Source organism: Falco cherrug, chromosome 5, assembly GCF_023634085.1.
Source record: "Falco cherrug isolate bFalChe1 chromosome 5, bFalChe1.pri, whole genome shotgun sequence".
Classification (NCBI taxonomy): Eukaryota; Metazoa; Chordata; class Aves; order Falconiformes; family Falconidae; genus Falco; species Falco cherrug.
Window position 1 is genome coordinate 12,658,230 of NC_073701.1, and position 15,619 is coordinate 12,673,848.

Consider the following 15,619-nt stretch of genomic DNA (forward strand, 5'->3'; position numbering starts at 1 on the left):
GCAAGCCAAAAAGCAGCAGTACAAACCCAGAAGAAAAGCTTTATTAGGGGTAATGAAAAACTAAGTCAGCATCTTAGGCTGCTAAAGGGATTTCAGCAATGTAATAGTCTAGTGAAGGCTGAAAGTGGGAAGGGTATGGATCGAAAATTTATGGACGTTTAGGATTTATAGCAGTGCAAAGAACAGTTTGCCATACAGCTCAGCCCTCCTTGACAGAACTTAAAACACAGACTCTAAATGTACATCAGCCTGGCTTTCAGCAATATGCTGTGTAAAACAAGTCCTGTTTCTTCTCCTCCACAAACAATTCTAAGCTGTGAAAAATTAACCCCCTCCTCATTTATGTAAGCCAGAAGGGGAAGGAGTTGAGATCTACACACGCATATGGGCATAGGACTCAAATTATTTTCATTAGAACCATGCTGTCAAAACCAGAGCTCTAAAAATTCACTGGTCCTCCAAAACAAACCTGAATAAAAAAATTACCCACTGAAATTATTAGGGGTGAAATGTCCGTGTTTTGCCTACCTTGCCTTTTTTAAAGCTTCAGAACCCTTTCATCCATGAAGATTTTTCTTTACAATCTCAAAGACTAGCAATATACTTTTTTTTTTTTTTTTTTAACATGGAATTAAGATCCTTACCTACTCACGTGACCAGGCTTCACAAAAAGCTTACCAAAAAACGGTATTTGACTTAAAACTCAGACACTGGAAATATCCAGAGGAACAAAATTGTACAGAGAATTTTCTCTTGCCCATTGTTTGTTGCCTGCACAGCAAAACTTGAGAACCTTTTCTGAGCTCAAGTATACATATGCCATACTGACCACTTTGCCCAAAGCTGCTGGAAAAAATGATGTTAAACTCTAACGTCTTGTTGTTTTGGGTGGGTTTTTTTGGTTTTTTATGTTTTTGGGGGGTTTTTTGCTATTTCAGTTACTTTCATTTTCCTTCAGCATTAGTACAAGTTTTTTCTTGATGGGACACCATCTGTGACAAACAGCACATACACACAATCTGCTTTTCCCAAAACATCCGTCAAGCTATGTAAACTGAATTCAGTGACTGCATGCATGTGCTCTTTGGGACTCTCAGTTTACAGACAGGAAAAGACATTAAAATAGCAAATGTAAGCAAGTATCACACCAAGCAATTAAAAAGTAATAAATGCCAGCTATTTGTATTGGAAAAGTTCTTCTAAGAAATGCACCTCAGTGGGAAATGGAAACTATTTTGGATGGCCCCCATGCCTATTGGAAGCTACAATTGGTGATACCAAGTTCTTGCCAAAACAAAAGAACAAGATAGAAACCAAGATGTAAGTCAGAAGCATCTTATGAATTTGACAAAGTTAAACCTCTCTGAAACATTTGTAGACAGAAATGAAAACAAAACTAGGACAGCAACTTCATCAGACATGATGGAGTAGGTTTACTTTTCATCAACACTCAACATTTTATTCTCTCAGGCTCTCAACTATCCTTTGACAAACCTTCTTCTTTCCTCATCTTAAGAGGGGAAAAAAAGAAGGTAATTTTGTTTAACTGACTTGCTGCCCACTCTAATTGCCCTGCCTGACTCAAGGTCAGGAGAGGAAACAGATGCTTCACCTTTTAGTCTCAAAATCCTAGGCAACAGTCAAATTATTTTTAATGTTTTAGAAAGAATAATCTTAAACAAAATCTTAGGTCCAACAGTATCATTTGCAAATCTTTCAGGCCTACTTTCAGCTGATATTCAAAATTAACTGGGAGCAAGCCCACTGAATTAAATAAGACTTTCTTAAAATGTGTATGTTACATCTCCTAGTGTTTCCTCAGTTTGTTAATTCTGATCTTCTATGAAATTATCTTGTCAGGATAAATGTTCAAATACTGTTGTCAACTTTTAATATGTTGAATGTTCGCATAGGAATAAAGAGTTCACTGTACACCTCAGGCAGTTGTCCTGTTTCTACACTGATCAAATGCATGATGCTATCAACAAACTAATTTTCTCCTATTACTAATCTCTCACCAACTTCAAGAGGAGGAAGAAAATTAGACTCTATTTAAGAGATTTAATTAACATAAAATGTGTATTTTGGCCAACTTATGCTGCTTATGAGAATTTTGAAGCAGAACAGGCCAAGAACTGTAAAATGAGCTATAAAGGAACATGCTACTCAAACTTATATTAGGTATTTACAACCTTGTACAGGTTACATAATGCTAAAAGCAAAATTAATAAACCCTAAGGAGCCTCTTATTCACAATCCAGAAGAACACAGGCTCAAGTGATGGGAGATGTTAACTGTTCAGCTGGAATTCCTTCAGAAGGCGGCAGAGGTGGAAATACAATCCAGTACAAATGTTTGGAGTAGCAATAAAAAACAAACATATGCTGCTTGAAGATAGACTATAGTATTATTTTGGGTGATGCAGTAGGGAGAAGCCAAAGTAATTAGCTTCTCCAAAGACCTTTGGGCTCATGCTGAAAATGCCAGAAAACAATTTAGCTTAGAGTTTGAACTTGCAATAAAGGAAAAAGTAAACAGCAGCATCAAAAAGGCCACGCAGCCTTCCACCTGGCAGAAATTCCCCATCGTCAAAATGTCAAACCACCATTTTTTGTTGTTCACAGTAACTACTTACTACCTGTGCTATAAATATTAACATTTTCTTAACATTAACATGCAGCACAAGACAGACGCCAATCTCTTCCAGCAGTTCCAGAAGAGGGTCACAAAAATGGTCAGAGGGCTGGAACACCTCTCCTGTGAGGAAAGGCTGAGAGAGTTGGGAGTTGTTCAGCCTGGAGAAGAGAAGGCTCCAGGGAGACCTTATTGTGGCCTTTCAGTACTTAACGGGGGCTTGTAAGACAGATGGAGAGAGACTTTTTACAAGGGCCTGTAGTGACAGGACCAGGGACAATGGTTTTAAACTGAAAAAGGGTAGATTAGATTGGACATAAGTAAGACATTTTTCATGGTGAGCATGGTGAGACACTGGAACAAGTTTCCCAGAGAAGCTGTGGATGCCCCATCCCTGGAAGTGTTCAAGGCCAGGCTGGATGGGGCTTTGAGCAATCTGGTCTAGTGGACAGTGTCCCTGTCCATGGACTAGATGAATTCAAGGTCCCTTCTGTCCCAAGCTATTTTATGACTATGATTTTATTAATTACATTTTTTAGTAAGCCAGGAGCTTTGCTCCAAAAGAGCAGATGACAACAGTAAGTCATCTTGAAACTTCACGGAAGAGAGACTGCAAGCATTCAAATCCTGGAGAGGTTTCACCAGGGAAGCCCAAGAGTTAGAAACAGAGAGATGCAGGGCTGGAAAGGACCCCCACCCCCCATGCCATGGAACCCTGATCTCTTCCCTTCCTCCTCTCCCCAGCAGCAGGCAGTGAGCCCAAACAGGTTTCATGCAATACCACCTTCAAGAGCTCTGCACTTGAGAGACAGCAGCATACTTCCCTATATCCATGGAAAAACTTGAGACCCACAAGGGAAACCCTGAACCAAAAGTGAGACACAGAAAAGGACAGGGGGTTAAAAAGGGTACTGCTATTGTCTTTTGCTCCTGTACTAACAGAAAGCTGGGGAATTATCTAAAAGCCTCTAGCAATTCAGCACTGAGAGAGCATTTTTAGAGCAAGGAGATGGCTAGCACTGCAAACCTCCAGATATCATTAAACAACTTTACTTCTGAAAACTGCTGCTTCCTTCTTAAAGCCATGCCCCACACTTTGAACTCTCCACTGAACAGGGCCGTCCCTCAGTGACTGGTCTACATGTGATTTGTGAGAGGATATTAGATCATATCTGTTGCAACAAAATACTTATTAGGTCACTCTTACAAGTGCCAAAAGGAGGAGAGACAGAGGTTACCGAGTGTTCAGGTGCCCTCCCAAAACAGCCAAAACTTGAACCTGGTCACCAGCACATCTCAGAACAACTAACTGCTGAGCTACTACCTCTTCTTCACTGAGGAAAAGGTGTTTCTGTGATTTTATCTGTGTGATTACTACTCCCTGCCTCCCAAGAACACAGTTTTGCTCTTAAATGGGAAGAAAACAGCATCTGACATTTTAATTTCTTACTAAATTAAATACTCATTTTTCAAGCTGTTGGTTCTCTTCCAAAGAAGGAAGCGCACCAGGAATCATCTTTGCACTGTCTGAAGCATTGAGAAGAGACTGCTTGGCACACGAGTAATGCAACGTACCCAGCGTGACAAGGACAGGAGGCATGGAGGATGCCGTGGCTTGGGGAAAACAACAGGGAAATGGGAGAACGACTACAGCAGAGCTTTAGCACAAGAACCAAAAACACTTTGGCAACTGCCAAACATGCAGTCTTGGCTATCAAATTACACTGTACAACAAGTAAGAAGACAGACCACATTATATGCCTGCCACAATGAAGAGAAGTCAAGATTTCCCACCTACTCTGGATACATCTGATCAGTAAACAGCATGCCCATCGAGGTGATAAACAGCAGCTGGGACAAAGAAAGATTCACATTTCAGCTCCGAAATGGTGCTTTAGAAAAAAACAACCCAGTACACCAAGTATGTCGTGCATAGAGAAATACCATACATCACTACAAGGCTTGCTGACCCACAGACTTGACAAATCTGTTATTGTTTCCATATTCCTTGGCAAAGCAGAGGCATGTTAAAACCATTTTCCTCCTACTTAGTCATCTCCTTGTTGGTTCCAGGTCAATGTACACTTCCAACAAATCACATCCTACTGAGCAGAAGAAAACTGTTAGTTTAAAAAGCATTTTTATGACTAGAAGTGAAGTTCTCAAAGAAACACTTTACATACTATAGTTATTCTACATACATACAGAACACAGTAACCCACCATAGTTATGCTCTGCTGCTTTAATGGACAATCCTAAAACCAGCATGAGTGCTTTCTACCCTGAAAAGTATTAATTATTCTTTTTAACTTCTGTATTTCCACTGTCAATCCCCTTTTCAAACAGTAACAGCAGACATTACAAAAAGAAAACCAGTAGGTACAGTTGTTAATTTATTATTACAGATGGCAAAGCACATGATGCTGTGGTCTTGTTGCTGATTTTCAGGCCAAAGAGGGTTGCTGTCATCAGCCAACCAATCTTACTGTGGAATGTAACAAAAGACTTTAAAAGTAACTCCTTATTTAATCAGACCAGAAGTCTACCTGGCCCAGAATACTGCTTCCAACATTTGACAACCGTGGACGTTGAGAAAACAACTTCTTTATCAGTTCTTCTTCCTCTTCAACAACCTTCCCACCTCCAAAGTTATTAATAAAAATTTCAGGCACAAAATACTGTGCTCAGTGAAGCTATGATACTTGAACTGCACTAATCCTTTTTGAAAGGTATACATTTATCTCCACGATATCCTGTGGCAATAAGATGCTTATTTATGCACAGCGTGAAGAAAAACTTGTCTTCACTTGCTTTACACTTGCTACTCTGTAGCAGTTGTGCTGTAACACACAGAATCTGTACAGTGGGGTGTGCTTTCTCCCATCATCTTTTCCAAGCTTGAGAACCCCACTGATCAGTCTCCTCTCCCACACAAGGCTTAATTTCTCTGATCACCTCTGTAACACCTTCAAATACCTCTGAGGCCTGACCTCCCTCTTTAAAAGCCAAGTCAATTCTTATACAATGTATAATGGTTTTATCTCTAACAATCGAGTTACTTCTGTAATTGCTGCTCCTTTGCTAATCAGCAACACCCTTTTTAAGAGCACACACTACAGTGTATTGCACATATCACTTCTTCTCCAGAGAGCAAGGATAAATGAAGCAATAGATTACACACCATGATTAGCAATAGCTTGTCAACTTTACAGAGGCATTCCCAGTTCTGGTACCTGTTTCTGTAGGTTTATTACTGTGTACATTACCATTTTTTTTCTAAAACCTCTCCTGTGAATGTTTCTCATTCATCCTTGTAAAGAATGATGTGCTACTTTTGTAGCAAATGCCGATTCAACTACTTGATCTTGCTTTTATGAAACTCTTCTCTGAAGACAATCACAAACTCTTCAGCAAGCTTCTGGAGAATCTAAAAAGCTTTCATTAAGCACGGGTTAGTAGAAATTTGTTTTCAAGGAATTTCTGCTCTGGTCTCCTGATAATTTCCTATTTAAACTGCCAGAGACTGTAATCTCTATGCTCTCCTAACAGAAGTTTCTTTTTGCTTTTTTGTTGGTGTGGATATCTCTTTGCCTACAGCTCCCCTCACACCGCTTTAATTACGATGTTCTCCCCCCTCCTACCCTTCAGCATCACCAGTGCTGCCTGCAACTTAATTTCAGCTGTTCCCAACTTCTCCTCTTACTACCCTCATTTTTTTATGAAACTCCTCTTCATAAATTTAATCCAAGACAGTAAAACTTTTCCAGCTCTTCTATTCTTCCTTGGATTTGAGTGGATATGGTTACCATTAATATAATAGCATTGAGTTATTTCATTTACCCTCATTAAGACACCATTAGTTTTAGCTTAAAAAGCACCAGTGTTTTTCAAGTCTCCAGGGATTTTCCTGTGTTCCAAGAGTATTTAAGAATGATCAACCCCACAACTTGCCTCATCAAGTATTTCTAAAGCTCTTGGGAAGAAGCTACCCAGTCCGGTCAGCTAAAGTCTGGCCTCAGCAGCCACAGGTTAGCTATCATAGTCGCCTTTCTCGTTGCTATTTGCATGGTGAGATTGTTTTGCCAGTACCTTCAGGCGTCTTAAGTACCAAAAAAAGATCTGTACAAGAAACAGATGAAATTACATCCCTACAGATTGAGTCTTCTTTCTTGACCACTACTGCTTGCACAAGCTTGGAGGCAGCAAATTGCTATTAGCTGAGACCGAGAGCTCATTTCCATATATTCTCCATGCAGGACTTTAATAGGACGTATGGAAAAGAAATAATCACACATGTATGTTGAAATAGATGATGATGAAATCGCACATATTGATGAAATGCTCTGAATTTTAATTGTGTACTTCCCCTCTCATTCTTGAAGACTAAGGAAAGACTACATCTTCAGTAAAGTTGGAAGATTCAAAATAGGTTTTTTGGTGTTGGTTTTGTTTTGTTGCATAGCTCTTTGGTGGGGTTTTTCTGTTGTTTGTTTTGTTGTTGTGTGGTTTTTTTTTAAATAACACCTCTGTTAGGAAACATCAAATTTATGCACTCAGATTTAGAAACACAGGCCGCCCTTAAGAAAAGGGCATACACCACAGAATTACTATAAGTCAATCATAAAGAATCTGAAAGAAAATAAAAAAATAAAATCACTGCTACTCATCTAGAAATCTTTAAGCTCAAATGTGGATGGTCACATGATCTTTTTCACAGATCGGTTTATTTTCTAAAAATCTCACTGATAAAACACCTTGTAATAAAATACATATTCACTCCAAGACAAAAGTTGGCTTTGTCAACTGTGTATTTTCAATTCCTTTGAACTTTAATGGGGGAACACAATGACTGCAGGCAAACTGAATAGCTATTATGTGAGCAAAGAACATATTTGTATTGTGGCAAGGAATGTTGGCTGTAACAGCAGATTTTCCCTCTACTTTGGAGTCAGTACCATGTGATCATTTATTTCTGCATGGGTGACAGATGGGCTGAAGACTCTCATCTTGTCACATCATTTAACAGGCAACTTTTCTGACTACAGAGCTCAAATATGCTCTCAGTATGAAGGAAGTCTCAGCCTCCCAACACAATGTTGCCTGTAAGCCATTATTCACCAAGATATATACATCCCCTCCCCTCTTATTCCTCCACCATTTGTCTTAAAAAACAAACAGTAAGAGATTCAAGACATTTAGGCTTCTATGAAAATGTAGTCTGCTACAATTCTAAAACAAAACCCCCACATTCTTACAGATTTCCACTTTTTCAGGTCACACAATTTACATTAGAATAAACTGAGATTTGGGGGTGGGGGGGGTGGGGGGGAGGGTTGTTGTTATTAATTACACTAAAAGGCTATTTGTTTCTGATATTTCTGCTTTCGTATTGAGCCTCATTTCTGTCAGGGATTAGATCCTTCAAGGATTTCTATACATAATTAAAGCCTTCTCCTGTCACATAGAGATGGCTATACAGAGCCAATAATCTGCACACCATTTTTTGTACCATTGAAGCTTGTAACTTCCCTGATGTGATGACTTTTATCCTGTGCTTTGTACAACCAGTACAGCAGTTAGCACAATGGAGCCTGATCATGACTGGGACTTTGAAGACTGCTGCAAAACACAAATATCCCAGTGATGCAAAAAATTTCTAAATCAAAACTTCCATTTGGAAAGAAGTAAACCAGAAAGAAATCAGAGATCTTCCTCATTTGGATTGTTAAAAATCTCAATGTCCAAAAGGAGAAAATAGTGTACCATCTGCATGTACTGAGATTTCAGTCTGCAGTTACTTAGATGTGCCCCTCTGGAAGTATGAGATTGCCCAGCATTACACCTTCAAAAAGTCGCTAGCAGTTGCCATAAAATTGGACGCATGTCTACTGTTACCTTCTTTTGAAGCTTCAGGTAGGAAATAAGGTACACAGTACACTCTGAAGAAAAGCACACAGCTGCACTTTTTCAACTAAAAGCAGACAAGATCCTACCCAGACCACCTCCCCACTAATATTTCACTTCCAGAGCACAGAAGTAATATGGAAAAGAAGCGTTTTTTACTATGCAGTTGCAATATTGTATTACCAACTTCCTGCAACAGGCCCCAAAGTATAAAAAGAGGCAAAAGACTGGAAAAATAGATGGGGTGATTTTCACAGGGAAGTGTGAGATGATGGTCCTGTGCCACGCAATAAGCTGTATTTACTCTGCAGCAACATTTATTTTTTTTTCAAATTCATCAAGAGACACCCAAGACCTACCACCATCTGATTATGTAAGCACATGATATCCTCAAGCTACGACTGACCCCATTATCCTAAGTACTCTGCAAACCCAAAGGCCAGAAGACTGACATCATTTCATAAGATGAGGAATTGAGGCACCAAGAGATTAAATGATTTATCTGAGACCACATGGAAACTGCTGTCCCTCAGCCTAATGACTTCACCACCAGAACATCCCTCCCCTTCTCTCGCTCTCAAATACCAAATGCCAGCAGGGCAGTCAGCAGCCAAGCCTACTTTCCTACCGCGCCACCAGCACTGAGCATCGATGCAGTCACCCCCACGCAGATTCTCAGACTTCTAACAAAGGTTCATGAGACAACCAGAGTCAAATCAACAGCTTCTTTCCTCCAGCCCCTCCATACATACTCAACTGATGGGAAGGTCCAGCTCCCACCTTCCTCATTATATTCCTCACCACAGCTCTGGCACAGAAAACATTTCACTTCACTAAAACCACAGGGAACTAATCCTGTGGTTTACTTTTTCCTCTAGGGTAGCAAATGGAATCACAGCACCAAGAGATCAAAAACTAGAGCTAGCCCCAGGACAGGCAGGAGAGAGGGAAGGAAAGGACAGAGGGGGACTTCTCTGTTTTATCAACAGCAAACTGTCACTTCAATTCTTTTTATGCATGCAAAGCACTGGGAGAGTCTAAGTTTCACCTGTCCATCTATCTTCCTTGAAATAATAGGACCTTAACTACCTCTCGTTTCTCCCCCACTGCAAAGTTCAGCTGAAATTTGCCAGCAGATGCAAAGTTTTCTAGGCTGTAGACGGAAGAGAAAAGGGACAGCAGGAACAAACTCAATTTCTTTTAAAAAAAGATTTAACATCCCCCCCTCCCAAAATCTACAAGCTAAAACTCATTTAATTAATTCTACTACTAGTAATAGAGATTAGCCTCGCAGCAGTCTTTATTTTATTTTAGGCAAAAGTGCATGGATATTCATCCACATGACACAGCACTACTAACAGAAAAAAAAACACCACAAAACCCAACATTCAGTGGCTTAGAGGAAAGGTGACATCTAAAGTCACCTCTGAGCACAGGGGCACCCACGTGAAGTCGGAACACATTTGCTATTCCACAATAACCAGCCTGTGTACACACACTAACCCCAAGTACATTCAGTGGGGGCAGAGTACACTGCTGCTTTGACGAAAAAGCAAAAGCACACACACAGAGGCAGTTACTACAGCGTAGCTGAAGTGCTGCAAGCCCGCGTTCACAACCTCATTTCCTTCATGGTAACTTGTTCATAGACCTTGCCTTGTCCCCGACTCCACATTACAGGAAAGACAATTTAAGGCAAGCCAGCCAGCCACTTCAGGCTCACAGATTACATCTATGACATGCCTATAAATGAGTTATTCTCCTTCAACAAGTAAAATCTTTTATTAGATTAACCAATATTGCCATCAGCTGCTTTTCTCTGAACTTCTGGGCACTTTCTTCAGTTCAGATGTCAGTCTGAAAGTTCTCCGTTTACAGTTTATTGCCAGAGCATGGCATGGAGCAAGACTGATGAACAGGCCATTTACAGATTCAGCAAGTCCAAGACTTCCATATTCTTTTCCAGAGATGGAGAAAACTGTTTTAAAAGTGGCAGAGAAAACTTTAAAGATAGCTTCACTGGAAGAATTTCTTTTAAGTAAGTAATAGGATCTGTCGATGAAACTTTTTATTGATGCTTTATAATTGCAAACAGAACACAGTGTTGATTCTGGCATAAACATCATTATATACAAGAAATACATGGTTTCTATTTGATATGTAGCAGCGCTTTTCATGTATTTCCTACCATTTTTGTATCATCACAAACAAGTATAGACACCTGTGGTATCTTACTCTTTCCTCAGAGGGAATTTCTCTATCAGGTCAAAATACAGTCAAGCATTAAAGACTCAAAATCATTCACTTTTGTTCTGGCAAACACTATATCCTCAATTACAACTGCAGCTCCAACCTTAAGGGCTTGAGTGAAGGCACACTGCCACAGTAAAAATAATGTCATGGCCAAGAGTTACGGATGTGTAATGAACTTTGTCCATTTTTCCAAGAGTACTATCTAAAACATATATTAAAGAAGCACTGTCCAAAACACAATATTGAAACTTTCTGGCCACAGGTACTAGCGACAGTAATTTCTCTCTACTATGTGCATTGAGGAAAATACAGCAAAGAACAAGAGTAATCTGTAAACAGCACAGAACTGACATTTTCTACTTTCATCTTCATTTACCACATGCAACCCAACTTACCACTCAGCCACTTTGCTAGCAATGTGGACTGTCATTTCACATCCAAGTTTTAATTTGGATGATACTTATTTCTTCTCTGAAGGCTTTACCAGCATGACTTGGAATGGCTGCACTACTAAGGACTGGGAAAATCCAAGTGGGGCTGATGAAACTTTAAAATTATACAGCCTATAGTTATATAGCTCATACAGCATATACTTCACAGAAATTATGTAACTGCTCCTTAGTTTTTCTTATAACAAGTTTAACTGGACTAGTTTGTTTATTAAGGTAAGTGGTTGTCTACTAGCAAGCCCAGCTGAGTAAAGGAGAGGTCTACCCACCACATTTCTCCTGTTGTATACAAAGCGAGGAAGCGTCACTTTGGGAACCTGGATGACTTCAGACAATTAAATATCTGTCTTTGGCAACCCTACTGCCCAAATAGCACAAAATTATTCAGGAAGAGCCATTTTCTATCTAAATGATCTTACCATCTGACATTTCTTCTGTGAGCGCCTGCTACCAAAGTCTGAACCAATGCTTTCATCCCTGTCCTAGCTCTCCCAACCGTATTTAAATATTCAGGATTTGTTCCTACCTTCCTAATTCAAGTTAGCCAAACCTAAGTGCTGATGTACTCTTCCTTCAGTCTGCTTTGATTCTCTTCCCACATCCATTAGAACCAATTTTAGAAGTAACTCAAGGATGTCATTTTGGAGGTAACAATGGATGTCACTTTCCCAGCAGTATTAGTATCTAAATATCTATTACTGTTCCCAGCATTATATTGCAACATAAAGGTATTTTCCCTGGTCAGAAGGAAACATGGAGTTGGCATGAAATTATAACAACTAAATTTAGGAAAATGAAATTACTCAAAGGCTGAACTGGGGAGAGAAGGAGGAGACAACACACACACTATTTACTTTTGACAGAGTGTTTAAAAAACTAATCACTCAGCTTTGCGGGGCTTATTACAGCACCTAAAACATTCAACAGCTACACAGAAGTAAGTGGCCTGCTGTGCTCTGTATTACCTCCATGTTTATCATCTCCTGTCAAATACTGTCAAGCGACAAAGTGCCTTGAAGAAAGACAAAGCACAATAAGGAATCCGTACAACCAAGTGTTTCAAAATCCCGGGAGGTGGGTGGGGCGTGCAGGGAATCAAGCAAATTGCACCTCCTCTGTAGCAGACAGTTTACATTCCCCTTGCACTTCAGTAAATGAAGTCACCAGTAAAATTGCATGGCTCTACATAAGCAAGCTTTGAATACCTAACATTATCTGTGTGAACCTGCCCTTAGAGGTAACCTGTAGGTAACTGTAATCTAGGAGTACCGCTTTTTTCAGTTGCAAGTAATAGCACAGGGTTAGCAAGCCTGGGAGCTTCTTGAGCCCCAGCTCTCCACCGGAAGACAACAACTCAAGTCCCAGCATGGCCATCAGCCCAGGGAGACACATCTCAGAGCCAGCTCCGACAGCTTCCACAGTCCGGCTCTACTAAGCACGTGCATCACTCCCTCTGCAGTTAGAGATACCCAGAATATAAAAATTCATTTCTCCCTCCACTTAACACCAATCCCCCCAAACAGTGCAGCTGTAAAAACTTCCTCCCCCTTATTTTTGTTTTTTAATACACAGTCTGCTGATGGAATGCTCACATACGGCACAAACCTATTTCCTAAGTGTCATGGAAAGTATCAGTCATTTTACAGCAAAACTTCACTTCCTCACCATAACGGTTCTAAATACATGGTAGGTGGAGCTTTGCTTATCCTAAATCACATTCCCCTCAAGTATTTATAAGGTCCGTGTCCTGGTTACAGCTGGGATAGAGTTAGTTTTCTTCTTAGTAGCTGGTGCAGTGCTGTGTTTTGGCTCTGATGTGAGAACAATGTTGGTAGCACACTGATGGGTTTGGTTGTTGCTGGGGGGTGTTTAACCTGAGTCAAGGACCTTTCAGTTCCTGGGCCCTGCCAGCGAGAGGGCTGGAGGGGTGCGAGAAATTGGGAGGGGACACAGCCAGGACAGCTGACCTGAACTAGCCAAAGGGATATTCCATACCATATGACGTCGTGCTGAGTATATAAGCTGGGGGAAGAAGCAGCAGGGGGGACACACATCCGGCATCATGGTGTTTGTCATTCCAAGTAACCGTGACACGTGACGGAGCCCGGCTTTCCTGCAGATGGCTGAACACCTGCCTGCCCATGGGAAGTGGTGAATGAATTCCTTGTTTTGCTTTGCTTGCGTGTGGCAGCTTTTGCTTTACCTATTAAATTGTTATTATCTCAACCCTCAAGTTTTACATTCCTTTCTGATTCTCCTCCCCATCCCTCTGGGCTGGGGGAAGCGAGTGAGCAGCCCTGTGGTGCTTGGTTGCCAGCTGGGGTTGAACCACGACAGTCTATTACAAGACCTATAAAGCCTTTACAGCTGGAAAGCCTCCCAGCAGCCAAGAAAAGCCCCCTGTCCCTGTTTAAGGAGATACCCTTGCAGAACTACATCCTGCGCTCATCTCAAGACATTAATGCCACTGAAAAGGAGATCAATCTTGTTGGTCTGCTACCCCTGTTTGCCATGCAGGCCCCGTCCTTGTACCAGTTCTGGCTCTCACTGAGCTCCTCCACAGATGGATTCAGCTCAACAGCCTACCCAAAAACTACCTACTTGCTGTTATTAGTTCCCCATCAGCGCACCAAGCCAAACTGGTTCACAAGGGGGCCAACAAGCCTCAGAAGCACCACGAAATGCACAGCTATAGGTATGTCCTTCCTCCTCTCAGCTGTTAGATCATCTCTCCCACTCCAGGGATGATCTGCAGACAGACATTCTTCCTCAGTCTGGGGCAGAGTCTGGCATGCAAAATTGTAAGAGGCCCCCACCAGCACAGCACTCACTCTTGGCATCCTCTGACTACACTAAGAGAGAAAGAAAAATACATCATGTTATGGATGCATACAGCATCAGAATACCACCAGTTAATTATGGATACATGAGGACATCTGTCTACTCCTTTTGCTCATAACACTAGAAAATATGCAAGTAGTCAAACAGAACTAAAACCACTGAACAGTTACTAAACTGTTGAGTATGTTATTTGGTATCGCTTTAGAAAAAAACCAAACAAACCAGACTTTCTGACTCAGTTTACTATAAAAGAAGGTTAACCGCATTTCAATTAACACATCTCCATCGGGTACTGCTTGTGCACAAAGCCGGTTACAACTCTTGGTGAGACTCCAGCGCTGTAACCTTTTCTAATGATTAACGAGGGGCCTGAACCAGAGCGCAGAGCTGTGACGCTTTTACATGTTGAGAAGCAAGGCTTGCTCCCCCAGCTCAGGCTCCTGCCACAGTAGAGGGGCAGAACTCACCCCCTCAGCCCCAAGCAGCCCGCAGCCACAGGACTGCTCTGGCGGCAGCACCCATCGCCCCTGGATCCTGCAGCATCCAGGAGGAGCCACTGGGCAAGAGAGAACCAGCCAGACGCCTCTCCCCCTCTGCAATATACTGATGGGCAGAAAGGCACCTCAAGAAAACCACATTATTCTATATATTTTTTTATATATATATATATATATATATATATACACACACACACACACAAGCCCATAAAGCTCAGTTTCTCTTCACTCACCATCTGAAACAGCTTGGTTTGTGACACTGACAGCAATTGATTCCTGTATTCTGTGCAGAAAGTTCTGACTTCAGATAAGAAACAAAATACCAGGAAGGGATGAGCTGTAAAACCAAAGACAGCCTTGCTCCCAGGCAAATACTCTGTTACAAAAATAGGGAGAGGAAAAAAAGGGGGAAAAAAGACAGAACACTTCCAAATTAAGTGTTCAATATTACACATGAAGACAACTGAAAATGAAAAATTTGGTGGGACATTATCTGCTTTTGCTGCTATTTTAAAATGACAGAGGTGAGAGTTATTTCTCACTATATTTGGCATTTTTAAAGCTCTTAATAGCAAATTGTAGTCTCAGCATTCCTATGAGACGGCATCTCAAGACTTTATACTTTTCAGATCATTAAAGACTGAAGAAAGGATCACGCTGCAATGCCTACAAGCAATCACTCGGTGTTGCGTATCAGCCAGAGCGGGGCTGCTCTTCCACAGCAATTTGCCACCCCAGTTCAAACAGACAGAGGCTCAGCTCCCGTGCTGGCGCCTTCAGGGCGAGGGGTGACCAGCCAGCCCCAGGAGGGGTCCCTTCCCAAAGGGCTGTGTGCTGCCCCGACCCCGGCCACCCCTTCCCAGGTTTAGCACTCGCACAGCTGTGGGGTATACTGGTTCAAGCTGCCTGATCCAGCAAGAGCCTTCCCCTTTCAGCCGACCTGCTTCTCCCTCCCACTGGCCCAGCAGCCACCAAGCCCACCACAACAGGAGACCACAGTGGTCTGCAGCAGCAGCACCACCTCAGAGCGATGATGCCTTC

General features: G+C 41.4%; 1 protein-coding gene across 2 annotated transcripts in view; it reads right to left on the reverse strand.

Annotated features, from left to right (window-relative positions):
• The window catches only part of BORCS5 (BLOC-1 related complex subunit 5), a 78,177-nt gene that overhangs the window by 22,221 nt on the left and 40,337 nt on the right, over window positions 1-15,619 (reverse strand). The gene's annotated exons all lie outside the window — the stretch shown is intronic.